Genomic DNA, 27334 nt, shown 5'->3' on the forward strand with positions numbered 1-27334 from the left:
CCTTTTGGTTTAGCAGAAAAGCCACAATCTTTGCCTACGAATAAATCCTTGTAATCCAGTGGGATTTATTCCTGAGTAGATCTGCTTGAGCTAGCTCCCTATGAGTAGTCACAGAGTTACTCCAGTCTAAGGCCACTGACTACAGTGGCACTGCATAGAATTGCACTATAACCTGACTGCTGAAGCATCCAACCCTATTTATAATGGTGGTTGTATTATGAAATACAGCCTTCAAAACCGCTTGTTTGTCATGCAGTAAATTTGTTCATGCTTAATATGGCATCGGCTCCCCATTCCACGTGTGCCATGGAACTATTTTCCAGGGGTGGATCTGGCATGTGTCAATGGATTTTGGTGGGGTTGCTCCAGTGATGGAATTTTGCTGGGATTGTTCACACAAAGAAGTGTGAGGAGAAGGAAAAGTTAACCCTCTGCTATTTAAGAATACTTGGGCTATGATAGCTGAAGAAGTATACCCCCCACCAGCATGTGTGCCTCTAACTCTTCTATCTATTGAAAAAACTCAGCCAATTGCAAGTTTTAAACCACAACCCAGATTGTGACTACTTTCTGATTCTTGAGAGAAACTAGGAAAGATCATCAAGAACTGTATTCAGATAAAATGTCTGTACTAAGTAGATTGCCAGGTACAGGCCTTTCTTTAATACCCTACGTTACTCCCCAATAGAGCCCCAAAGTAGCTAACACTTTATCTTCACAATAAGCCTGTAAGGTAGTTTGTGGTGAGAGGGTGCAACTGGCCCAAGTCACTCAGCAAGCTTGCATGGCAAAGTGGGAATTTGAACTTGAGTGTCCCAGATCCTAGTCTGATGTTCTGACTACCACAGCACACTGGATCTCAGTTTGTTTCTCTAACAGAAGGCTTTTGCTCGAAGTATTGAAGGTGACTAATCATTTTCTGTTACCTAAAATGGTATTGTGATGAAGTTTTAATGCTTGAACATTATCGTTCTTTATTATTGGGGATCTCATAGGAGGCAAGAGCCCCGTGGCACAGAGTGGTAAGCTGCACTACTGCAGCCTAAGCTCTGCTCACGACCTGAGTTCGATCCTGGCGGAAGCTGGGTTCAGGTAGCCGGCTCAAGGTTGACGAAGCCTTCCATCCTTCAGAGGATGGTAAAATGAGTACCCAGTTTCCTGGGGGTAAAGTATAGATGACTAGGGAAGGCAATGGCAACCCCCCCCCTGTAAGAAGTCTGCCAAGAAAACGTGATGCACTGTCCCCCCATGGGTCAGAAATGACTCGGTGTTTACACCTTTTACCATAGGAGGTAGAAAGGGAGCATGTAAATTGTGTGTGTAACATGCCATCAACTTGCAGCTCCATTGGGGTTTTACTTCATAGGGATTTCAAGGCAAGAGACAAAGGTGGTTTGCCGTTGCCTGCCTCTGCATATTGACACTGTACTGCTATAGCATAGTGGTTAAGTGGTTGGGTTGCGAGTCAGCACTCTGCTGGTTTGAATCCAGCTACTACCATGAGCTCAGTAGGTGGCCTTGGGCAGCCACTCCTCTCAGCCCCAGCTCCCCAGCTGTATTATGGGAATAATAACACTGATTTTGTTTGATGCTCTGAGTGTGGCAATCATCTGTACAGAAGGGCAGTATATAATCACGCTTTTGTATTTCTTCCATCGTGATCTCCATTCAAGTGCTACCAGGTCCAACACTGCTTGAGGTGTGATCAGAGTGGGCTTAATCAGGGTAGCTTGTAAATTTCCTAAATAAATAAAATCCCCTAAGGGAATCTTCTAGACTTTTGATACCAGTATGTAAGGGAGGGGTTCGGTAGATGTTGCTGCCTCCACTAACACAATGACATAATGTGCACCATCTTTATGTGTTAAAATTGCAACATGCCCATTCACATTCCAGCACTGGCACCCCAACCTGTGTATAGTGCTTTAGAGAGATGACCATCCATTGCATTCCCTGAATTTTTAGAATACCTGCCTCTTAAAATAAGATTTTTTTTCTTGGCTTCAGTATTATAAGAAGGACCATATTATGGAAAGCAACTTTTAGAAGAGAGGTTCATTCTTTCTCAGTTCTTGATTGCTTAGCTAAGATGGTAAATCAATGAAGTGATGAAGTGTTTGGTGTTTTGGATGCTTCTCTAAATTGGAACAGGGCCACCAACCAGATATAACAATCTGGAACAGAACAGCTTTTTGTCACAAGTCCTTGAGCAACTCAGTTTGCATTTACGTCAGTAGGTTGCACACTTTTCCATGCTGATTTGTGGACTGGTATTGTGGAATTTATTGAATAAACTAAAGATCATCATAACATGTTGCATATAACCCAACACAAGTGTGAGTTTTGTGAAGTATTGCCTTTTTTAAAGAAAAGCAAAAAAGCCTATTTAAACCAGTAGTTAGCCAGATAATTTAACAATACCAGGATAGAAAAGAAAGTACAGGGCACATGTAACTCCAATTCTGCAGCAGCTACAGTGACTCCCTGTGGAGTTCCAGATCAGGTTCAAGGTTTTGGTCTTAATCTATAAAGCCCTAAATGGACTGGGACCAGCATAGCTGAGGAACTGCCTCTCCCCATATGTATACCGGACTTAGATCAGCAAGAAAACACCTACTGGTGGTACCGGGCCCCAGGGAGGTTTGACTGGCCTCAACCAGGGCCTGGACATTTTTGGTCCTGGCCCCAACCTGGTGGAACTGTTGGAGGACACTCGGGCCTGTCAAAACCTGGTGTCCTTTCGGGGGGCCTGCAAAACAGAGCTGTTCCACCAGTTATATGGTTGAGACCAGCATGCAGATCCACTAAATCAGCCTCCCTCCCGATCTCCTATCAGTGATGAGGCCACATAACCATCTACCCCCACATGCGAGCAGTGATTTTGAACATCAACTCACATCTCTCCTTATATATGGGTTACAGGGAAGGGTGAAAGGAACCCTGTCCCGGGATACTAGAAGTTATGTTGTAGAGCTGTTATGCCGCTGAACTTGAATCTGTGAAATTTCTGATTTTATTGTTTTATTTATTGCATTTTACCTTTAATTTATTTATATGCTGTAATCCGCCCTGAGCCCATTTATGGGGAGGGCAGAATATAAATTTAATAAATAATAATAATTAAAAAGTGAGTTCAGATTAAAAGAGTGGCAGTGGAAAATGAGAAGGTTGGGAGATTCCCCACCAACACCACGGCAGGAAAATGGCAGCTCTAGTTACAGGGTCCATAGCACTCCAGTCTTGCTCCACCTATGCTAGCTCTGAACTTGTCTCTGAGCCCAATTCTACATGCTGGAGTTAAACTTTAAAGCCTTATACAGCTTGGGACCAACTTACCTTAAGGGCTGCCCACTCCCATATGAACCTACCCAATCATTGTGGTCTTCTTCGGTGGTCTTTCTTTGGATGCCCTTGCAATCGGAGGCTAGATGAATGAAATAAGCCCTCTTAGTTATGGCACCAAAATTATGGAATTCCCTCCCCAGGGAGATTCATCTATCCTCCTCAATCATTGTCATCTGCCAGCAGGTGAAAACTGTTTCATTTAACAGTCCCTCACTGACTGTCCTTCCTGTTTATGTGTTTTGTGTGTTTTGTTGAATTGTTGTTTTCAATTGTTTTTATAATATGTATTTTAAAAGCTATTTTAGTGGCTTTGATTGTTCACTACCTTGAGGAACCTACACCGGGTGGAAAGGAGACTTTAAGATGTTCTAAAAGGCAACATCAAAACTAGCAGGAATATTTTTGGCTAACAATCAGGGACTCTCTGACTCACTTGGTAATCCAGAACCAGGGGATGAAGACCACTGCTCTAGTCCATCAGCTGTTTTCATTAACCCTGCAATAGCCTGTTCCACCCTTCTTTCAAAATCTATTCACATTTGTTCATTGGGCAAATGATGCTGGCCCCCTCACCTGTCACTTGCATGGCCCCCCACTAACTTCGCCCTCACACGGGTTTATTCAGATTTCTGGCAGGTTTTTGATTGCCTGGAGAGAGCCTACATGCACACAGCTCGTACACATTTGGATTCTAAGTGGCTGAACACTTGATGGTGTGGTACATCTTACTGTATGTTAGGTATATAGTACTAGAGACAAAATAGGACCAATGATTGACCAGAGACCAGAAAATAGAGAGTGTTCCTGGTAAACAGGAACAGTTGGTGTATCGGGTGATGGATGCTTTTTTAGGAAGATGGTGGATAGACTATTCTGTTTCAGGCCAGATTAGTCAGTTCAGTGATATTTGGTAGCTTGTATGGTACAAGGACCAATGAATGTTGTTGCTATCAACATTGTAGAAACTGTTTGTTTGGGCATTTATTTGTTATTTATAGTCCACCTTTCTCACTGAGACTCAAGGCAAATTTTAACCTTCATAATAATAACAACAACATTTGATTTATATACTGCCCTTTAGGACAACTTAAGAAGAGCCCCGTGGCGCAGAGTGGCAAGCTGCAGTACTGCAGTCCAAGTTCTGCTCACAACCTGAGTTCGATCCTGGTGGAAGCCGGGTTCAAGTAGCTGGCTCAAGGTTGACTCAGCCTTCCAGCTTTCCAAGGTTGGTAAAATGAGTACCCAGTTTCCTGAGCATAAAGTGTAGATGACTGGGGAAGGCAATGGCAAACCACCCCGTAAAAAGTCTGCCAAGAAAACATTGTGATGCAACATTCCCCCCATGGGTCAGTAATAACTTGGTGCTTGCACCTTTACCTTTTTAGGACAACTTAACGCCCACTCAGAGCGATTTGCAAAGTATTATTATCCTCATGACAATCACCTTGTGAGGTGCATGGGACTGAGAGAGCTCCAAGAAGCTGAGACTGACCTAAGGTCAGCCAGCTGGCTTCAAGCAAAGGAGTGAGGAATCAGACCTGGTTCTCCATATTAGAGTCCTGCCACTCTTATCCACTACACGGGTCTGAATCCACATTACCTCCGCGTGTCCTGGTGTTGCACTAAATGTTCACTAAACACCCAGAAGTATAGCGTCTTTCTAGCGCGATTCAGAAATCGCGCTTGAAAGACGCTATACTTCCGGGTGTTTAGAGAACATTTAGTGCAACACTGGGATGCGCGGAGGTAATGTGGATTCAGCCCAGGTCTCATGACATGTTACACTCATCAGGTATGTGTATAAAAATTAGAAGTAACACATACCTATTGGAAGTCATGCATCTGACATATTATAAAAGCTAATGCCACAATACATATGTTATTCTTTAAGGGATCCTAAAAGTTTGTTGTTCTGAAGCCAACCCTTTTGTCTGGAAAGTGGTAAGAAAGGATTTAAAAACTACAAACATAAAACCTTTGCCACATGACAACCAAAACCAGCCCTTCCTTTAGGAAAAGAGAAGTGAACCACCTCAGGGAGAAGATTTTGAAGTACCAAATAAAGTCACACAAATATGATTTGGTTTAGTATTACATTTTATTGAGATGGGGTGCACAGTCTGGATTTTTTCCTTGGACACCAAAATTTCTTGAGCCAATTCAAATGCCAAAACTACTGAAATACATGTAAATTAATTGATTTAGTGCCATTAAGGTATACGTTTTGATTTGAAGACTGTGTGTGTCAATGGTTTACATGTCTGGACTTGCTTCCATCACGTGTACTCATAAGCAGGACTGCCTGTGTTTAGACCACAGCCCTACAAGGCTCCCTCAGCCAACCATTGTGAAAGCAGGAATCCAGAACCACAAGGATAGCCACCAGCACCTCATTGCCCCTAGTAGCACTTTGAAAAGCCATTTGGTACTCTCGCGCCTTCATTTTAAGCCACTGGGTAGCCCTATTGGCTTTGGAGCACTTAGCGGGATTTGAATTTAAATCCATCATAAATTACCTGCAGTCAATCAAATACCGGATGTTATATGCTGCTGATGCCACACAAATAATCATGAATGGTCCTTCACATGCATTTCTGAGATTCAGCAGAGAGGAAATAAAAAAGTTCCTCAGCACAGAAAAGATAGACAGCTGACACCTATATCACTAACTTACAATGCACACATTGCATTTTATGTTGTCTTTTAAAAGATATTTAAAGATCTTCCAGGCTACATTAAATCTTGTTGTGTGTCTTATATTTCATTTCAGATCATTACACAACCCCTGAGCTATTTAGTGACATGTTTTCTGCTGCTTTGTTCTGCTTTGATCATGATAAATGCTTTATTGTTCTATTGCATTTTTGTTGTGCTTTTTTAAAAATTAAGTTGGAGCCAGCCAGCTTTCTGCTAGTGAAAAAGGATGGAGGTGTCCCCTTTGACCTCCAAAAAAGCCTGTGTTGGATATTATGTGAACAGCATGTACAAAAGCCATGTAGAATGAGGCTGTAGTAAGGAGGGAAACTGGGCAAAGTTGAGTGGAAAAGCTGGCTGGATCCAACCTCTGGTCGTTAATTGTTTAATTTTTGCTTTTAAAAGTCTTGTTTATTCTCATAGTTGATAGTTTCAGCAGAAAGTCAGGAGAAAAAATTCTTAAATAAGAAATCAATCGATAAATTTCAGGGTGTCTGTAGGATGCATAACTTAAATAAGGAAAGGACATCACATTAGAATAAGCATGAGCAGCATATTAAACGAAGACTTGGGTAACCTGATAACTTTTGAACAAAGTGCTTTTTTGTTTAACTACTTTTTATAAATATTACCAGATATGCCTGTGGAAAAAAAGTCAATTCCTTTGTTAATGATGTCAATTAAGTATTTTACTAATGACTTTATCAAGGCGACTATCTTTTTAAAATACATGTATTTATAGTTTTCTTTGCTCTGAGGACATCAGCTTTGTATCAATAAGCAGTTAGAGGGAATCTTAACATAACTGTGACACTGAGCTGGAATAGAATAGTAGGCCGCCTATTTAGCAAACCAGTATAATAGTTGGTATAATACCAGTATATTGTACTGGTATATTATACTGGTATAAAACCAGTATAATAGCTGGTGCGCTGCTGTGGAGGGAAAGAGAAAAAGCAAGAGGAAGAAAGGGTATGAGGACATTTGATCACCCATGTCTTCACAAGTCTTCCGGTTCTATTACGTGGAAGTGGAAAATAAGCACAGCATTTAAAGTTCTGTTCTGCCTGTTTTCCTCTGCTGCAGGGCTTATTTTCTGGGAAAACAGCACGGAGGGCAATCTAAACTCCCCTCTGTCTGGAGATCAGGGGGCGGGGCCACCAGCCATGTGACCATTTTCAAGAGGTTCCGGAACTGAAACTCCGTTCCACCGCGTTCCAGCTGAAAAAAAGCCCTGCTCTGCTAAAGGAATGCTGGTGTGGATTTTAATTCTTTCTAAGGCTTTCATTCTACAGAGCCAGAATACTAGTATTCATTAGTTACTGAGGGGTTCTGCCTAACGGTCTGAAGATCAGGCAAAGAGAAAGGGTTGTTTGTGTCCAGTGAGTGTAATATGTATGCAGAATTATTCCCATTCTTATGCCAACATGGTGTAGTGATGGAAGTATGGGGCTAGGATCTGGGAAACCCAGTTTCAAAGACCTATTCAGCCAGGGAAACTTGCTGGGTGTCCTCTGGCCAGTCACTCTCTGTTAACCTAACGTATCTCACTAGATTGCTGTGAGCATAAAATGGATGAAGGGAGAACAATGTGGCAAGCCACTATGGGGCTCTATTGCAGAGAAGCATGGTATAAATATGTAAATTCTCTGCTGGCTCTCAGCTTCATTTTCTGGGCCCCATGTGCCTGATAAAGAAGAGCTCGGTTAATTCAAAGTTTTAAGCAGCAAGGGTGGCAGGTTGCAGGCTCTGGAAGGGGATATAGTCCGGCACGACAGAGGTGGCAGAGGACTATGCGAGAATCCATCCCTTCCGGAGCGATCTCTGCTGGCTCTGTCTTTTAAAACTATGCTTCCCAGCTAACATTGCATCTCCCAGCACTTGACCAACATGTGCCCAGGTGTCTTGTGTAGAGAGACTCTGAGATAGTGGGCAGGAGGGGTAGAGAGAAAAGACAACAAAATAGAGGCCTGATGGCAACAAGATAAAAGGCCTACCAACAGCAGCACAGAGGAAGATGGAAGTATTGTAATCTCACATTGCTTTTCTCCTTTTCACTTCCTTCCTACATTGGGGGGAAATTATTTGCTGTCAGCTCAATAGTGAGTATATGACAATTGCCAGTTATATTGATCTGGCTGCATCTGAATAGTCAAAGCAAAGCATAGATGCATCTTGCCTTCCTTTTGTCGTCTTGTCCATCTCCCTTTACTGAAGTGGTTTTTTATGGACTGAATCTCCAGAGATCACATAAGGAAGAAAAGCAACATGAAAATGCATTCTCTAATCTAGACGACTGCATGTAACGTGCCCTAATGTGCACACAGAGCTCACTTATTCACCTCATTAACTTAGTGAGCAGGGGGAAAGGTTGAACCTATAGAGCCTCTTTGTTTGCTGAAGGTGGGGGGGGGGGACCATGGGTTAGAGTGTGGGACATAACTTGGGGAACCCTGGTTCAAATCCCCACTCAGCCATAAAGTTCATAGGGTTAGTGTTAGGATAAAATGGATGGGGAGAGAGAGCCTCACTGAGGCGAAAAGCAGACCAATTTGGGTCTCTAGTGAGGAGAAAATAAATTGTTGATGCCTTCTCACCCAGGAGCTCACTGGTGTACTTGAGGGAGGCACCTGGAATCAGAACCACATGGTAATAATCACACAGTCTTTTATTAAAACAAGCTTGCTTGAGCTTATTACTCTTTAGCCATGTAAGCTTCCCTGAAAAAAATCCTATCATGCTGTGCATTATGATTCTGATAAGTTGCTAAATTTAGATACAATTTTCATTTCCTCGTGACTATTACATTATATAACCTAATAGTACCTTTTTACTATCATTTGTCTCTTATCGTTCTCTGATATATATTTAGGACTAGTTTTCTGATGGCCAGTATTAAGCTTTAAAGAAGATCAAACAAAGTAGATCAAGCCCCCCATTTTTCACGTTTATTAGGCAACACATTAGAGCTATTTTGTTGCTTTTTGTTTCTTGTCAGATTTCTCAGATGAGTTTGACATATGCAGACTGAAGATCATATTTTATGCTTAGATTTATGAATTGGATTAGTGCTGGGTCTTATGGATAGATCGAAATGTCAGATGTGTTCCCCCGCCCTCAACAATTTGATTAAAGATCTGGGAGGCATATTCACAGCTAGAACCATTCTAATGTTTAGAAAAGGGTTTGTTCCCCACTCCCTCAAAGCGCTATTTTCTGGCCAAAGAAATTTTTGAAAAGATCTAATATAGAAATCGATGTATCCTAGTGGATTGGTTATTGAAAAAAATAAAATCCTAGCTATATTAGCAAACATATTTTGGATAAGGCATACTGACTGTTTCATCAGCACATCAGCAGACATCATAGGCAGACATGAACTGGCCTGAATAGAGCTAGAACTATAGGGGAACAATTGCTGGATATGACCAAGAAAGTTATTCAAGACACCTGTGCACACAGAAACAGGGTTAGCCTGGCCCCGTTACTAAACAGGCCACAAAGGAAGCCTAGAGGCCTAGGATAAAATAGCCTTGTAGAGGGGCATAAAACAATAGTGTTACACAGTTGTATTGCCATGTGTGAATTAGAAGAGCTAACTCATACTAATGCATCTTAACATAGTAATGCATACAGTGTACCAAGCCCCAGGTGCAGGGAGTATCTGAGAACAGCCAGAATGTCTAATGTCATAGAAGCTGGCAATATTATGGCATACTGGTGGAGAGCCAAAAGCTATTCAGATGTATGAGAAACTTGTACTCACTAATTCTACACAGACTCTTTTAACACAAAAAGTAGAAACTAGCTATTGTCATACGTTTCAAGAAAATGTATATGGATAATCTTGTTTGGTGTATGAAATCATAAAATAATAAGTTAGCCAAGAATTTGAGTCTCTGAAGCAGCTATTGTTAAGAAGAGGTTCTGAAACCCCATAAATATGACGAGCTAAATTGATAGTGAGCTTCTTCTTTGAAGGGGCTCCTTGCCTGTGATCTTCTTATCTTTGGGTAAGATACCTTTTGGACTCATGTAATTGCTCTCCTTAATGGTCTTTGTATTTGTTATAGTGGATGGTATAATTTTCGGTTGATTGAGTTGTTATTAAGTATATTAAGTAGGCATATTATAAGAATAAAAGAATAAAAAGGAAGCAAAGACTCCATAATTGTATTACTTGTGTACTATACCCAGTAACAAACCAAAGAAGTTATCTGTGGTGTACCTCTGGCCAGGAGTTAAATGATTTGATACAGAAAAGTTGATTGGATACTCAGGTCTTCTGAACTGCATGCCTATATCTGAATCAGGTCTGACCAGAGTCATCCAGAACAGAACTTTGTATGCATAAATGCCCTCAAAATGCCACTTCCATAAGAATAGGATATCCCTGAAGGAAATGAAAGTATCTGTTATATTGAAATATTTGATGGTAGAAGCCCACAGGCTATATCTCTCCTTGACACGAGGCAGAGTTAGACCTGAGAGAACAGAGGCTGTTCAGAATAACAATTGGGGTTGCTTGAAGGACATGGATTTCACAGCATGGAATACAAGATTCCTCTGGCAAGACAGGAATGCAAATGCTGCCAAAGCCATTTAAGACTGAGCAACTGCCTTAATCATTTTTTTAAAAATGTATGGTTAAGGCTCAAAGGTCCTCTATTGATGGGCGCAGGGCTCATTTCGAGGGGGAACGCGCAGGAACGCAGTTCTGGCAGTTCCCCAAAGAGGTCAGATGACAGGCGGCCCCGCCCACCTGACTCAGCCATTTTGGGCCCGTTTCGTCCTGGATTGGGGCCGAAACAGCCCGGATCAGGCCTCTGATGGGCAGTAGATCACTCTCCTGCTCAGCAGCGGCCCGATCCTGACCATTTTGTGCCCTTTTTGGGCCCCTTTTCAACCCCCTTTTGGGCCCCTTTTCAGCCCCTTTTTGCCAGTTTGGGCCCAATTTCAGCCCTGAATGGCCAGGATTGGGTCCAAAACAGCCAGGATAGGCGATGTCAGGGGGTGTGGCATATGCAAATCAGTTATGCTAATGGCACACTTCTGGTGATGTCAAGGGGTGTGGCATATGCTAATGAGTTATGCTAATGAGTTATGCTAATGAGTTCCTCCAGCTCTTTTTCTACAAAATGACCCCTGGATGGGCTACAGAATAATAAGTTCCGATGTGTCAGAAAAGGCTGTAACATGCCATATATATAGGGGAATCATGTAATTAATACCACAATGTAGAGATCCCTATGCATTCGCATGCTATGTTAATTTTTACTTATTAGCGCAGGGGAGCTTTGGCAAATGTAATCCTTCACCTGCAGTATGAAGTGTACCATCCATTCTGGCCATTGCACACAGCCAGCTCATTACCCTTTCATTCTGCCACATGTGTCAGCCAGGCCTAAAGACACAACCAGAAAGCTGTGGGATAAATCTGTCCCACAGCAACTGCTCTCCTCTTTTAACTAGAAGTTATCTCTTTGCTTCGCTAAGCTTGTAAGGATGAAGAAGATATTCAAAAGCAACTGTGTGCTGCCTTTGTCTTTCCAGTCCACAGGAGAGACCAGTCCAGCGACTTTCAAGCAGGCTGCCACAAGTGAACAAGGGGGAGAAAGGAAGTGACTTGGTCCCTTGCTCCTGTTTTCTTCCCTGAACTGGTTAGTGGGGCGAAACTAGTGATCTTGAAATGCTTCTGATAAGGCGTCTGTCTTGTGATAACAACAATAACAACGTTCTATTTATATACTGCCCTTCAGGACAAATTAATGCCCAATCAGAGCAGTTTACAAAGTATGTTATTATTATCCCCACAACAAACACCCTGTGAGGTGGGTGGGGCTGAGAGCGCTCTGGGAAGCAGTGGCTGACTCAAGGTCACCCAGCTGGCTTCAAGTGGAGGAGTGAGAAATCAAACCCAGTTCTGCAGATTAAAGTCCTGCTACTCTTAACCATTGCACCAAACTCGCTAGTTTGCAAGACCATTTTAGCAATCTATTTAAATGTTCCTTTTCCTGGTTGCTCACATTTGATGGGTAAAGCCCAAGACACTAAAATCAATAAGGGATGAGGGGAGGACAGTCTGTAATTATTTCCCTTGGACTTTGTCTAAGACCTTGAATTCTTTTGCCTGGAAAAGGGAGATTAACTTAGCTTGCTGTTAATGGGCTATAGGTAGGGATCTGCTGAAAAAGCATCTTCTCTCCAGACTGATACTGCTTTGTATAAGGATTATTATTATTTTAATTATTAAGTTATTTAGTCCATATTACATATGACCTGATTCAGCAACATTCTCCAGAATGTCTATAGAATGTCATGATATATTCCATGAACTTCATGTTCAATTATAAAATGCTACAAAATCCACAGGAAATGTTTACAGGGATACAGCAAACCTTTGGTCTGAGCATCCTAAAATAATTTGTTACCTAACATTACTTTCAGTTTTTATCAACTTTACACGGCCATGTTGTTCACTGAAACTTTTGTGCCTAGTATCAAATTTATACTGAGAGAAATGCTTTCATATATCCCGTTCACTTTTCATAACTGGTTTTCAAATGATAATTTTAGAGCATTCACATCAAAAACTTAAGACTGTTTTAAATGTCCAGACAATAACTCATGAAAAACAAAATAGTTTCCCCAAACATATAATAATGAGCTACATTAATTGGTGTGTGCACTCTAAATGCTGAAATAAGTAATGGAGGGTTAGTCCCAATAGTTCACTTCTACTGGAAAATATTTCCACTGCATAAAATACTGGTTCTGTTGGAAGGCTGACACTAGCTTTTGCATGTTAAACACACCACAGCTTCATTGAGTATAAGAGATTTGCAACATACACAATAATCATTCAGCTCTAACATAGTGTGAGTGATTGCTGAGCACCAGGGCTTTTTTTCTGGGAAAAGAGGTGGTGGAACTCAGTGGGTTGCCCTAGAAGAAAATGGTCACATGGCTGGTGGCCCCACCCCCTGATCTCCAGACAGAGGGGAGTTTAGATCGCCCTTCGCGCCATGGTGCGGAGGGCGATCTAAACTCTCCTCTGTCTGGAGATCAGGGGGTGGGGCCACCGGCCATGTGACCATTTTGAAGAGGTTTCGGAACTCTGTTCCACCGCGTTCCAGCTGAAAAAAAGCCCTGCTGAGCACAATGCAGAGGAGTCATCATCCCTGAACATCTGGTGAGTCCATCTGGGCTCTGAACTTCTGACCAATCTTCAGGACATCTTCTTCCTTGCCAAACACTGACAGGTGTTTGAGAGGAACATGCCAGATACCTTCTCCCTGGCCCTTGGGTCAAGAACCAGGACAACCACAAGAGACGTACGTGTCCCAGCCCTTCTAGCTTCTAAAGATCTGAAACTATGATCTGAGAGTCTCTCTACACAAGATCCCTCGGTGTGCGTTCGTCAAGTGTAGGCAGATGCAATTTTATCCAGGAAGTGTAGTTTAAAAAGACAGAGCCAGTGGAGATCACTGCTCAAAGGATTTGTTAATTTCACCTCTTCAGTCTAAAACTGTGAGATTGCAACCAGAGGGCGGCAAGGAATGGAAATGGTCTGGAGCTGCCTTCCAGAGCTGGGCTTGGACCTGGAGAGGTTATAATGGGCTGAAGTTTCCCCTCTGGCATTTCACAGCCCCTTCACACAGCTCCAGTGTATAGCAAAGCCTTTGCCCTGCTGCTGGCTCTGTCTTTTTAAACTACCCTTTCTGGCAACCATTGCATCTCCCAAAACGTGCTCTCCACCTGTCAGATATCTCATGTAGAGAAACTTTGGGAAACATCCTCTTCAGGATGCAGGCAGCGTTGCAGTCCCATTTATAGCTCCTCCTGCCCATTCCTAATTGGCCCAATCAAACAGGCCCCGTGCTGACTCTCTCTGTCTCCATGGGCCTCCCAGCAAAGTCATGCAGGGAGGGGCAGGAGCAGAATTGCTGCTTTTAATGACTCAGATCAGATATATGCAATATATTTATATTAAGACCAGCTATTCTTCACAGCAACTGTTCTAAGTCTCACTTTCAAAACTTGACAGTTTCAGTGACAGCTGAATATGTACAACTTGATCTATCTGCATTTTAACATGTTACATACATATAATGTGTCTAAGTAATTTGGACTGAGTATCAAAACGGTTAGAGTGCTACCCTATGAGGTAAAAACCTGAAATTAGATATGTACATCATCCAAGATATTCTAAAAATAAGAAATGAAAATCCTTTGCAATGGTAGGCCTTGTTACAGTATACAACGATTACAGTATTTTCATATTAGCTAGGCAGGTCAAATATCAAATTGCTAAGTTCTTAAGTGAGTAAAGTAAGGTAACCAGTACCTCCATGACTGTCAGCTGAAACCTCACAATAGTTCGAGATAGTATCTCATAATAGATTATCATAATTGGCTTACTTCGTAACAGAGAATGGACAACTCTTCAGCAAACCAAATCAAATGGACAGCACCAGTCTCACAATGGCCACCCTTTCCATCCTTGCGTAGAAGTTGTTGTCTTACCATACACTCTGATCAGTTGTCAACTAAAATGGTACCCTTAGGTCACATAGGGTCTTAGCAGCTAAGAACATTTATCTACGGAATCCTGGCGAGGTATACCAGAGTGTTGGGCTAGGATCTGGGAGAATCCTCACTCAGCCATGAACTTTACTCAGAGATCTTGGGCCGGTCACCCAATCCAACCTGCCTCACAGGGTTGCTGTGAGGGTGGGGAGAACTGTGCATGCTTGTAGAAAAGGCAATAAAAATGCACAAAATAAACAAATACATTTGTAAATGCAAGCTGAAATGGCAGAGAGAGAGAGAGAGAGAGAGAGATTAACTACATATCTACAATCTCATAGCAACCTCTTTTTAAAAATATGTAACAGTGTAATTCAAGGGCCATGGCCCCAAGGGGTGTGACTCCATCAATGTAATTTCCTGGCAATTAATCTCTTTTAATGCCAATTTGAATGTGACTAATATTTAATGTATTGCAGTAATTTTCAACATATTAGGCAGTTCGTACTTATGTCCTGGCTGTTTGGAAATTATTCCCTGTTCCTCCTTAGTCTCTAACTACCACACGTCAGGCTTCAGGCCCATCTAAATCACCACACAGAAAATTATGTTATGTGAGGAACCCACACACCACATTTCATTCCAAATGAAATGGTCAACGAAGGGCCACATGACAGTTCACACACCCCTTTTCTCTACACAAAATTATCTCCATACAGACAGAAAAAGTCCCATTTGTTAAGTAAGAGCTATTACCAGCGTATATTATTTTATACTAAAATGATTTTCTTATAAGTCTCTGGGTTAGGCAGTGATGTTCACTGCAAGTGCAAAAAAACAATAAAATAAAAAATCTGCATTAAGAAAAGCCGTATTTCACAGCCTGCACAAATTAGACAAACTGAACACGTTTCAAACAGTTGCTTGCTTTGCATAATTTCTTCTGCCTCAGCTAGTCACGAGAAGGGACAAGGAGTTACACAGGACAGTGAGCCCCTGCCTTGACCAAGGGCAATCTTGTCTAGTTTCCTTCTCTGCTCAGATACGTTAACACTTCTGTTTACAGCCTTATGGGTTAGAAACATGTACATTTCTCACACGAACACAGAGGTCCTCAGCATTGTTTGTGTGCAATATGCTTTGCCTATGTAGCAGACTTCACTGCTGATAAGACTCCATCCATGCCATTTGCTGGGCTCTAAATATCAGTCATTCTGTGTTTCTCTTGCCCTCTGCTGTTCATAGAAAGTGCCAAGAACGGCAAACCCCTTTCCAAGTGCAGCTGTAAAACAAAAGTAGTGCCATTTATAAAAGATCTAAGTTTGGAAGCTGCCCGTATTTTCACAATTGTCTGGTCAGGTTGAGTTTTGCACATTTACAACACTCTCAAAAGCTGAGTTGAGATAGTCAGCATTTTAAATCTAAGTATTACTTGGCTATTTCGTTCAGTTCTGCATTTATAGGACCTTAGAGGGTTAATGGAGATAATAGTGCAGAAGCAGAAACTGTACAGATTTGAGTCGTTTGACACTGTGTTTGCACCGTATTCAAGAAATTTCAGCCTTTCCCCTTTCTTAAAGAAGTTGTCAGACCAGTTCTGCCCTACATTTGTCAACGTGCCCTGAGGCTGTCAGCAGCGTCTATTTTTCCTAAAGATATTAAGATATGGACTTGAACCAACTTCCTCTGTTGCTTTCAAGATGCTTTAACATGATAAACAGTTTCTTCGACATCAAATCTAAGCCTCACTGGTTATTTGTTGAGCATAACAGAATTAGCTGGCAGCATTTCTGACCATCATTTTGTTGTAAATCTTTTCCTGAATGTAAATGTTTGAGTGAACCTCTTTCCAGAGCATGTTTGTTTAAAAGACAGGACTACTGCTGAAACCAACAAAAAGAGCCACAAAGTTTCAAATTCAGGTTGCCAGAACTTTGACATCATATTTCAACAGTTCAATAAGTGGTGTAATTTTTTTATCTTTGTATGACTATATACATTCCTGAATATATACATACATGCACACACATTATGTATGGAGATGCAAGTCCTGTGTCAAATGTAGCTTATTTTAAACCAAAATGGGACTCGAACCTTCAATAGTTAAGTGTCCTTTAATAGCCCTCTACCAGAGTCACCCATCTCTGACTGCTCTAAGGATTAATTCTAGCCACTTCTTACAAAGCTTCCTCAGTCACCTGCTTCCTTTCCCCAATCACATGACTCTTTTGATGTCATAGTGTGTGATTCCTCTGGCTTCACATAAAGAATTCTAATTCTTCCTCGGAGAACCAATATTCAGGGTCTAGAAGAGCTTTTCATCAGCTGAATTCTGGGCTCCGCAGACTGGAAACCATGAATGCACCATACCTGTGAGTTGCTGGAATGTGGAAAGAATCAGACAATAATATGCAGCCCATAATTTTTACCTTGGCTGCACCTAATTGTAAAGTTATAGTGAGTGTAAAGCTACTTCAGTATTCTATATTTTCAGCAAACATTCCTTAATTACAGGAAACAACGGAAGGATAAAAATTTATGGCAGAGGCATTAGCACTGCAAAGGTACAGTCACGTAACATTGTACTGTGCTTTGCGTTGTTTTCAGTTGTCACAATATCATCTGGATGAAACACATTTCACAAATATTTTCCATTCAAGAAGCATGCTTGTTGAAAGAGGTTCTCTCATGCTAATTTTTATTACCATCTTCACACATTTTTACATTGTCATGAAAATGCTGTGTTAGCATTTGTTTTGCAAACTGATGTGTTTTCTGACTGGGGAATGAAGTACATGTCCAATCACGGATCACAATGTAACCTCTGGAATAGTTCCTGAAAAACCTTCCCCCTGTAAGGATGGGGTGCTAACCAAGATTAAACCAGAATGATCTTTCAGTGCTTCATCTTTTACATGAAAATTTGGACTTCACACCTCTCTAATAAAGCACAGGGCATTCCATTGCCCCAAAGAGAATTCAAAGATTCCTGCACCCAGGCCAGATTCCCGGCAAGCAGAAATGGGCGAGGTCCAATAGGCCAGGCAAGGCACCAGTTGGTAAGTCCAGGATGTAGCCAGAGTATTTTTCCCTCTCTTTAATGCAAACAAAAGAATTACAACAATCACAGCAGGAGAAGGTACTGAAATATCCATGAATATGAAAAGGCAGTAAAACAGGCTTCACGTTTCCCTTTTGCCATACCTCGCTGCCAGGGTCTACCAAAGCAGCGCTTGGCTGCTTTTGCTCCCCCGGAAGAAAGAAGGCGGCTTCTTAAAACCGTTTTCACCTCCATCGGTTATAATCCGGCCTAAACACGGCGGCTGCCTGGCGCGAACAGAACGGGCACGACTTCCTGCCTGCTTTGTTATGCGATCTGGAGTCTCTCCAGCAGACTGGCGGCAGCACCTGGGGGCAGATGCTCAGCTCGCCCATCACCTGCGAGGGAGCGCGCAAACGCCCTCCAGCCGAATGTCCGCGGAACCCTCCGAAGGCGACAGCTTTGCGACGCGGGCGATGAACGGGGCCAACGCGGGCAAGAGCTCAAGACCCGTCGCGCAATCTGCCCAGCGCCGCGAACACAGACGCAGATAGATACTTGCACACGCACACACACACACACACGCAGGAGGAGGCGGAGGCGCTAGCCGGGAACGCGGCGGCAGCAGCAGCTGAAGGTCGTCCTCGCACAACGTCTCATTCATTCAGACTCTTCGCATCACGCCGAGTCGAAAATACATTTTTTGTTTGCCTGCCCGCTTGCTTTATTTGGGGGGAAAATGTTTTAAAATACAGATCTTCGTCCGCTGTGAAGCTGACGAGGGGGCTCCTGCCAGCTGCCGGATCCGCCTGGAAGAGACACCCAGCTCCTGTAACAAAGGACGCAGGCAACAAAAAGCTGAAGGCGGGGCAGCGAAGGCACCTTGGCTCGGGATCCTTGCCGGAGAAAGGGAAAGACAGGGAGGCGAGGCCGCTCTTGGATTAACAGGTAGGCTGGGGGCAGGCCGAGACCGCCCGAAGGGGACGGGGGGGGGGGGCGGCGGCGGCAGGAGAGCCTCGTGGCTGCCTTTGCCCGGGAGACGGGGAGGGGGCTCTTCGGGAAGGGCTGCAGCATCACGCAGTGCCGCGAAATGGAGGGCTGGTTTCGCCGCCCGCTTACTCAGAGGCTAACGTGGCCCTAAGATCCGGCTTCCTCGGGCGGCGTTGAAGGCGCGTGGTTTGCAGACGGGGGGCTGCTTCGCGGCGCCCCCTTCGCCGCCCTCGGCTCTGCGTTGAACGCGAGGGGCCGGCGCCGATTCACTGTGTTGTTCGCGGGCGGGCGGGCGAACGGTTCGCGGTATAAACAGGAGCACGTTTTCCCTCCCTCTCTTTCTCTCTCTCGTTCTCCATGTTGATGAAGCGGGGGAGAGAAAAAGGCGCGGAGGAGGCGAGCGTGTGCCGCGGTGAGTCAAGTTTCCGCTCATTTCCGCCTTCGCGCTCTACGGTTTGTTAAGAAATAAAAAGAGAGAGAAAGATCCGAATGAAACCGTTATTAGAGAACGAGATCGGGGCCCCGCGCTCCTGGGGAGAAGCCCCGGGGCAATTCGCGGGGCTGCTGAGGGGTTGGAAGCGAAAATGCAGGGCGAGGGCGGAGGGGAAGCGACGGATGAAATTCTTCGCCTTCTCTTTTAAAAAGGGCCCACCGAAAAAAAATGCAGCTTCCCTCAGCCTCCAGTTGGATGTTCAGTTTGGTTTCTGAATTCCTAGCAAACCGGGTCACCCTTCCAAGAAGAAGGACGTCCATCGAAGAGAATGAAGGGAGCGGATGAGAGATTTCATGAACCGGGGCGTTTGGGAAGGGAACGTTCTTAAGAAAAAGGGGGGGGGGGGGACTTGCCATGTCTAGGGCAAGAGTATTTAGCGTGGCTGTATTTGTTCGTTGAGAATAGAACACATCTCATTATATATTTTCAACGTGGTTATTAATTGTTCTGTTTTTTAAGGACCAAGAATTCCCCCCTCCCTTTTTTATTTTTAAAGCTCTATTGATAAATTACAATGACACCATTTTTTAAAATATCGTGGGTTGAAGTTAAAACAGGGTTCTGTACGGTGACATTAGGGCATTCTTGGATGCTCAGAAGAAATGGGCTTAGGTTAAAAAAATAAAACGTTCTGCAAGAGACTTGAGCCTTTTTTTCTACAGTAATTTCACTGTGTTTGGGGTATGCCAGGAATGCAGGCCTAGACTAGCATGTATCTATATAGATCTAGCATCTTTGTCTGGATCCTTTGTTTCCACTATAAAAAATATTTTTGTTGTCCTTCCTTTAGAATATAACTATTTCTGGTTTGCAAACCAAGAGTTACAGTGAAACCTGTTGCTACCGTTTATTGCTTTCAAACTTGTAAAAAAAAAGAGTGAAGTTGTACTCAGAAGTCTCTGTGTGTGTGAATGGGAAGGGTAACCTTATGCTTGACAGGTATTTGTTTGATTTGCATCTTATTTATTTATGTCATTTATAGTCCGCCTTTCTCACTGAGACTCCAGGCGGATTACATAGTGTGAGATTAGTACAGTCAATATTAAGGACATTTCAATAAACAATGCCATAGGATAAATAAATGCAAGTTTACAAAGACATAGTAGCGTAAGCAAGAATCCAATACAGAGTTGAAGAAATGTTGAAACAGAGCATAAGCAATTCTAGGACTGACATTAGACAACATATAACTTCCTACTAGAATCATACCTGAAGCACGGGTAGCATATGGAAGCACGTACTTAAGCAACTGATAGGATGTAAGGCAACATAGTGAAGACTATGGTCCCTAACTCATTAGTGAAGTATCTGAGACCCCCTCCCTACAATACAACCCTCCTATCTGAGTAAAAAGCCCTTTTGAATAATTCAGTTTTGCAGTCACCCACTATCACATTATCTGTTTTATTCACATCCCTTATTTCTTTCACCATCTCAAGACCAGTTTCAAGGGATTGATCAGGTAAGCATTAGTACATCCCCGCTTTTAAGTAACCTTTAAGGCCTAGTATTTCTATACATGTCACATCTGTTGGGAGGCTCATTCCTTTATTGTTTTATGATTCCATGCCCCCTTTGCTATACAATGCAAAACCTCCCCTAACATATCCCTCCCTGCCCTGCCTATAGAGATTATACCCAGGGATGACTGTATCTCATTGATTTTCCCCTTCCACCATATTTCTGAGACAACCACTGTCATTTAGAACAAAGCACTCCAGCTCCCCCATCTTGACTCGGAGGTTTCTAGCATTGGCATACAGGTATCTATAAGTGTTTCCCTATCCAACAACCCTTGCCTCGATGGTTGTTGTGGGTTTTCCGGGCTGTATTGCCGTGGTCTTGGCATTGTAGTTCCTGACGTTTCGCCAGCAGCTGTGGCTGGCATCTTCAGAGGTGTAGCACAAAAAGACAGATATCTCTCAGTGTCCCCCATCTTGACTTAGAGGCTTCTAGCATTGGCATACAGGTATCTATAAAGTGTTTCCCTATCCAACAACCCTTGCCCTGTGACACTGAGAGATATCTGTCTTTTGGTGCTACACCTCTGAAGATGCCAGCCACAGCTGCTGGCGAAACGTCAGGAACTACAATGCCAAGACCACGGCAATACAGCCCGGAAAACCCACAACAACCATCGTTCTCCGGCCGTGAAAGCCTTCGACAATACAACCCTTGCCTCCCTTGGCGCCTTATGCATAACCAGACCTACCTCACAAGGTTACTATTATGAGGATAAAATGGAATAGAGGAAAATGGAATAAGACGCATTGGGTCCACATTTAGAAAGTAGGCAACTGAGATAGGGAGGGTGGACAATATCTTCTTTCAAAACAAAGTAGGTGAGAAGATCTTCCCCGAGATATCAGTGTGAGTGTGGTGCATTGGTTATAATGTCACACTAGGATCAAGGAGACCCATGTTCAAATCCCCAATCTGCCATGGAAGGATGAATGGTAACCTTGGGCCAGCAACACGCTCTGTCGTGCTTGTACATGCCAATTATCACTTCCTGCATCCCACCTCTCGACTTCTATCCCTTTTCTTCAAGCCTTTGTTTCTTGTAGGTTTCATTCAGTTTTGGGAGTTGCTGAAGTTATTTACCTTTAATACCTTTAAGCAATCATTTTACCTCTTGACCAAAAAACAGTTCCAGTGTAAAAGATTACAAGACTGTTAGTCTGTTGAAATCAGCATTGTACTTTCAACAGAAATTTGAACTATGGCACTGGGCCAACCTCTTTCTGAAGTTCAGAATTGTTATATCCCCATCAAAACATTTTGAAATGCCCAAGGAAAATAAATTAGGAACAAACACAGCATCACATATTAAAACGTAGAAACCTGCTCTGTCACCTCATTTCCTGCAATGGGTGGTTATTCTAAAATACTGTATTGTGCATGGCACAATGGTTAAGAGCATGAGATATGAGCCACAACACACTAAAGTGCTTTTATGAGCTTCCTTAGGCAAAACCATCAGTCTTAGACTCTACCACCACTATAATAATAATATGGTACTAAGAATATCAGACTTCTTTATATGGTTGTTGTAAACATTGTTGAGTGGAGTGAGCACTTAAGAAGCCTGTCCAAGAATTTATTGGCTTTTAGCCACCAAGATCTGCTAGTGGATCAGAGCTCATTAAATGAGACTTCCCCCTCCCGCTGCAAGCCGATGAGCCCCTCTCAGCTTTGGTCCTGGAGTCAGCAGACCCTCATAAACAGCAGAGGGAGCAAAGTGAGGGTATGTAGTAGGAAAGGGGAATTGCCGGAGATCACTCTCCCCTCCTCTCTTGAGGGCCTTGAAGATACTAGCTACTATTAATAAAACTTCCTATTTCTACATCTTCTAACCAGGCGGAAGTGTGCAGCTGCAAGAGAGGGTGGGCAGGTGGGAGGGGAAGAAGGTCATTTAACCCTTCCTTTCTTCCCCAATCTCCTCTGCAGTTCTTCCCTGGCAGTTTTCAATAGGCTCCTCCGTTTAGCACTTGACCTCTAAAACTAGAAGGATCCCATCTGGAAAAAACAACCTAGAGGGTGCTTGCTGAGGAAAAAGTGGCAGGAGGAGATGAATTTAGTGACCTTTGCCTTGTACCCACCAGTTCTTCCCTATAAGAACCCTTTGCCAAGTGCCCTCAGAACCCCCCAAAGGTTTCCTTTGGGACCAGCCACAAATCACCGAGACCCAATCCAAGCATCAGAAACAAACAGATCATGTGATTCGCCAGTCTCCAGAGGTCTCAGGGTTACCAGAACCCTGGAAAGTACAGATGGCATTCATACGTTACGTAGCACGTACTCATTTTGTTGTCCCCCCTTCCTGCTGTTATCGACCAACTCCATGATGAATGAATGCAGGTGTGGGATGTAACCTTAGTTAATTTTTCCACTACCGAATTGGACTCTTAAGCCTGATTTATCCCTGTTTTAGAATCCCAGCCATGGGTTTGGGCCATTTATTTATTTATTTCATTTAGATCCCACTTTTCTCCGCACTGGGGGCCTAACGTGGTTTACACACTTTTCTGTTTTATCCCTGTGGGGTAGCTTAGGCTAAGTGTGTGTGCCTGGCTCAAGGTCACCCAGCAAGCTTCTATGGCAGAGTGGAAATTTGAATCTGGGTTTCTCAGATCCTAGTTTGACTTTAATCTCTGCACTATAATGGTTCTAAAAAAGTTGTGATGAGGCAAGTGATGGTGATATAAAATCTAGTTCTGCCCTCAAAAAATAGCGGTTTGTCACCTCTTAAGTTCATGGCTGAGCTGAGCTTTGAACTGGGGAGCTCCTCAGCCCACAACTTGAACTTGCGCAGCAATCCTGATCATACTTACTTGCTGAGCTAACTGCACCAAGTTCAGTGGGATTTCTGCTCTAGCAAGTGCACTTGGAATTGTAGCCTTAGCAGTTCTCAGACATTGAAAATGGAATGTAAGAATGAAGCAGTTAATAAAAAGCCTTTCACTGCTAACTTTTCTCAGAACCCTTATTCAGTTGGATACAGCACTTGTCATAAGCTATGCTGCTTCAAAGAGTGTTATCTAATCTTTTAAAAAAAACAGGGACGTGGTGTTATGTAGAAAAAAGAACATACTAATCAACACTGTGGATCCCAGACTCCTCCAAGCTTCTCTCTCGCCTCTCTGTCACAACAGTTTTGTGCTCGGAAATGAGGATGGTGATTATACAGATAAGAACATTTTAGTTTCCCTTTATGTTACTTTAAAATGTCCTTTTCCACATCCCTCCTGTTCAAAAGGTAATGTTTAGGCCTAAATAAGTAGGATTTTTTAAACATACAAATTTGACCAGCAAAAGCTATTTAAAGGGCAAAATAATCTTCAGTTCTGTACTACATGATAGTCTTTCAGATTCAACCCAATGTATTTAATACTGTGAACAAAAAACATCAACCAAATTAATAAGGCCTCTGGTCTATGGAGGCATGTGGTCTAATGCCTTGGGTTTATAGAAGAATTTAAATGTTTTAAATTAAAATAATAACACTACATTTAAAATTACTTAAATACAACACCATTTATTTGAGCTGCAGATATTCTTTATGGTAACTGTTTCCCAAGCCTTTAATCCTATATTAGTCTTCCCTCTTAGAGGGGAAAGTATAATTTTCTATGTTTATTTTAAATACTTTAATATTTTGTCTATCAGCTACTACAGTAACCACTGCTGACTTGCTGGTAGAATATAAATTAAAAATGAATAACATTTACTGTTTTCATTTTTACAGTGTGACTAAAAGAAGTTAAATGGTAGATAACGTTAAATGTGATGAAAAGGACAAATGTTCCCAACATTTTGTACATTTTAAATATTCAATATGGTGTTAATTGTCTTTTTAGCATGTCTCTGCCTCTCTGAAATCTCTTCTACACTTCACTGTTTCACCTAAAGTTTCATGGTGAATTTATTTTTAACATTAAAAACCATTTTCCTGGTGATTAAATACATTGGGGATAGCTGCGTGCTGGCATCTATGTAGTGACAGATGTAGGAATGTACAATCCAGTGAAAGAGGCACAGTTTAAGTTCTTTTCTTTCCTTATCTGGTTGACACAAAGCAGAGGTTGATGACTTTTTGAATTTGTGGGCAGTTTTGGAATGTTCAGAACAGAGCCATTTCCACACACGTTGAATAATGCACTTTCAATGCACTTCCACAATCCTTTAGAAGTGGATTTTTTGTTCCACACATGGAAAATCGGTTTCAAATGTTCACTAAAGAGTATTGAAAGTGGATTATCCAACGTGTGTGGAAGCAGCCTTTGTAGTGGGAGCCACAACAAAATGGCTGCCTTGGGAATGTTGGGACGTTCCACAGAATGTTAGAGTGTTCAGAGTCAGGCATCCTCCTTCAGTTAAGGCAGCTGTTTTTAGATTGGTGTTTTCTGCAGACATAAAGGCAGCATCTCCTGGGCTCTTCTAAAGTACCTGGTATTCTAGTGAAGTGGAAGAAAGCCAATTGACTCTTTGCTTTGGGGAAGAAGAAAGTTGAGGACCAGAAAAGCACATTGGTGGCTACTACAGTAAGGAAAACTGTCTAGGCCTTGAGCAGCAAGCCTGTGCTTGAAACACTACCAAGGAGACACAAAGGAAGGTCATTCTGTTCTCATGGATGCACAGGAGCAAGGGTCCAGTAGAGGTAGTGATGTTGCTACTCCGTTTAGGCTACCAAAAGGCTGCTTCTTGGTTGGACTAACACAGAAGAGGTATTTAGAAGGAAGAAAAACTACCAGCATGTATCACATCTGCATCCTTTGCCATGCCTGGTTACTGAAGTCACAAAGGAGAACTTAAAATGATTTACATTTTCTCCTGAATGATTCATATGATTTTCTCAAAGCTAAGCTCTGAATCAGTGAGAGCAGAACAAAATTTTATTATTCCTGATCTATTTATCCAGCTTGTTTCAGTCAACAAGAGTGGCTGAACTTGTGCAGTGTGATTTTCACTCTTATCACAGCCAGGTTTGTGAAGGCTATTAAAAAAAAAACCTTTCCCAATTCTTTTATTGCTTAAGGGAGAAAGCAGTTGCAATATAGTATATTCCTATATATGTTTCTTTTTCCAGTCTGTATTTCTTTATGCATACGGAAATGATTAATGTGACTTTTAATGAACACATTACTCATATTTTGAATCCACCAGCATCCTAATAGTAGAAACTGTCAGTTCCTTGTAGTACAGGCCTATCACAAAGTTATACATTTTCTAAACTCATTGACTTCAGTGCACTTAGAAGGGTGTAACGCTGTTTAGGATGTGCTGTTGATTTCTAGGAAAACGTCAGTCAGGACTCAGACCTAACCTGGAAACAGCACCCTCCGATCTGGAAGTGCTTCCCATGATGTGTGGAAACTCCCTCTGCTTATTCAGTGGCATGAGAAATGTAGCTTGAGCACATTCAGGGGAACTTTAATATATTTTCGCTTCGTATGTTTTCAAGGTAAAGCTTTAGCATTGAAAACAAGTGCCAGGATGGTTTTCAGATACAAATTACGCTCTGGAAGTACTTTGTTATTTGAAGTGCACTCCTATAGTTAGTTACAAACTCATTATAGAGCCCACCCTGTCCTCTGCAACTTGTATTCTCTTACTCTGAGTTGCTGCATTCGATTGCCGTTCCCTTGGTGGGGACGGGAGACTCCCTGCCCCCTGCCACTGCTCACCTGGCTGGGGGGGGGATGGTGGGGGAACAGGCTATCTGGGTGTGCTCCTGGGGTGGCACGATGACATCACTCCTGGAATTGATGTCAGTGTGCTGCCCCGAGAACGCACCTATGTTTTGCAACAGGCTGATTTGGGCCCCAAATGGACCAAATCAGGTCTGTTTGGGGCCCAAATCAGCTCAGGAATGCATGTGCACTTTGCACACGTGCAAAAAGAAAAAGATGAGTACCAGGTCCCCACCAGGAGGGTAAGGGGACTTGGCAACCTAGCTGCCTAAGTTCTTTCCCAGATACCCTGTAATTTTGAGTTGCTTCCCAGCCAATTCCTTCCCTCACCAGTATACCCATTCCACAAGGATTTATACTTAAGCCCCCCCCCCCCGCATTACACAAGTATCAAGCACGCTGCCACCCTCCCCAAACATTTTGTAAACAAAAGAGGGAAGAGAAAATGGGAATGGTTAGAGAAAGGCACAGACAGGAACAAAGGAGGGTGAAATAACACAGAGAGAAGAAATTAAAAGGTGGGGTGGGGGAGGAAATACCAGAAAATATTGGTGGATGAGAACACTCCCCCTCAATTATTTAGCAGTGATTGTCTCCCTTCTCTAACATCTGGTTGGATACCAAGCCCCCTTCCATTGTAACTGTAGTGACTAAGAATTGTCCTCTCTGACAAAAGGGTTATTGTCCCTGTAATGTACAGTTTTTGTTTATTGTTACAGTAGACTATGAGTTAATGGAGGCTTTTTATAAAACGGCTGCATAAAAATTTGTGTTGTTGTTGCCTATAATAAGGAACTCATGATGACTCATGGAAGTCTTCCTGAAAGTTGCCTCCTGAATAGTGTGTTGAATTACACCTTTCAGTAGTTATGGGATGCAAGTCTTGGGTGGTTATTAAGGACAGGTGAAGAACAAGATATTGGCAAATAGGAACATAGCCCTGAGAATCCTGGGAATTGTAGTATGGCATAACAGAGGCTTAACCTATAATGGTGGCTGCTGTTACAGATGAGAGGAGGAGACGGAAGGCCTTGAGAAAGAAGGCCAAGG

General features: G+C 42.7%; 1 protein-coding gene across 1 annotated transcript in view; it reads left to right on the plus strand.

Annotated features, from left to right (window-relative positions):
- The first annotated feature begins 18243 nt into the window (after positions 1-18243).
- Positions 18244-27334, plus strand: part of SLC38A1 (solute carrier family 38 member 1) — a 61153-nt gene continuing 52062 nt past the window's right edge. Inside the window, exon 1 of the mRNA XM_054989205.1 lies at positions 18244-18556. The gene's annotated coding sequence lies outside the window, so the exon portion shown is untranslated. The remainder of the gene's footprint in view (positions 18557-27334) is intronic.

Source organism: Eublepharis macularius, chromosome 9 (assembly GCF_028583425.1).
Source record: "Eublepharis macularius isolate TG4126 chromosome 9, MPM_Emac_v1.0, whole genome shotgun sequence".
Classification (NCBI taxonomy): Eukaryota; Metazoa; Chordata; class Lepidosauria; order Squamata; family Eublepharidae; genus Eublepharis; species Eublepharis macularius.